Source organism: Bison bison, unplaced genomic scaffold (genome assembly GCF_000754665.1).
Source record: "Bison bison bison isolate TAMUID 2011002044 unplaced genomic scaffold, Bison_UMD1.0 scf7180017864516, whole genome shotgun sequence".
NCBI classification, from domain to species: Eukaryota; Metazoa; Chordata; class Mammalia; order Artiodactyla; family Bovidae; genus Bison; species Bison bison.
The window spans coordinates 11,473,757-11,474,927 of NW_011495069.1; the positions used below are offsets into that span (position 1 = coordinate 11,473,757).

The following is a 1,171-nucleotide window of genomic DNA, read 5'->3' on the forward strand; positions in this document are numbered from 1 at the left end:
CCACATCCCTCGCACACACCCAATCACTCACATTCACACCCACACCCTGAGATTGTTGCACACATCTGTTCTTGTAACCTTCACACATGTGCTGGGAGATCATCACAGACACACACCCTAACAAAGCTTGTATACACACAGGCACGCATACACATGCACACATCATCTCACACAGATGCACTGGCACTCAGGAGTCCTGTGTGCCGGGCCCAGCTCTGTTCAGATGTGTAAAGTCCGGTATCTTCTCAGTGCCTCGGTTTCTCCATCTATAATGAGAGTTAGATTCAGACTGTTGGGGACCCTTCTGGCTGTAGCATCTTGGGATTTCATTTCTCTTTCTCCTCTCTCTCAACTTGAAGTTGACCCAGGAGCAGCCCAGAGTGAGGTCACAAGCTGCCGTTCATTGTTAGCCTCCCATCAACGAACTGGGAACTCACCCCAACAGCTCCAGGTAGGAGCCAGAGACGGAGTTCAGGACCTGGCAAGCAGAGAGGATGTACAACCCCTTCATGCTCCCTCTCTGATTTCACGCTGAGACACGTCTGCAGGAAAAGTCATCACTAGCTCCAAGTGATGGGATTCATTGTCCGTTCTCATCCTAGGCCTTGTCCTCCCACCACCAGGGATCAGTGACCACCATCTGTTCCTGTTTCTCTGAGACTCTTGACCAGCTCTGGAAGGCAAGAGAACAGATCTGGAACCAGAATCCTAAAGGCAGATTCATCATGTGCTATGGCAACAGACAGGCCCTGAGGATGGTTTGGAGAAAGGGGGTGGACAGACGTGCAGCCAGGGGGCCTGCAGTCCCAGGTGGACATCAGATGGGGGAGTCACAGAGAAGGGAGCGTTTGACTTGTCTCACCCTAGTCCTGCCCAAGGGTCCTTCTGACCCCTGTCCCGCCCCCTGTCTCTGCACAGCTGTGGCTGCCTGAGCCCTGCTTGTGTGACCAGGAGGCTCCAGGTTCCAGGACGAGCTCTGCCCCAAGCTGAGGGGGTTCAAGGAGTTCTGGGGACAGGTAATGGGGTGGGGGTGGATCTGGAGTCTGGCAGGTTTTGAATCCAGCCACTGACTCACTGGGGCCTGCTCGGGCTCCCACCAGGCACAAGGATCTGCAGGAGCTCAGTGGATGTTTGTTCCTATCCCCTCTGTGACCCTACAGCACCTGGCTCC

The 1,171-nt window shown here is 54.6% G+C and overlaps 1 long non-coding RNA gene across 1 annotated transcript in view; it reads right to left on the minus strand.

Annotated features, from left to right (window-relative positions):
• Positions 1-553: 553 nt before the first annotated feature.
• LOC104981209 overlaps positions 554-1,171 on the minus strand; it is a 1,540-nt gene continuing 922 nt past the window's right edge. The window contains exon 3 of the long non-coding RNA XR_824349.1: positions 554-673. This is a non-coding gene — a long non-coding RNA (uncharacterized LOC104981209). The remainder of the gene's footprint in view (positions 674-1,171) is intronic.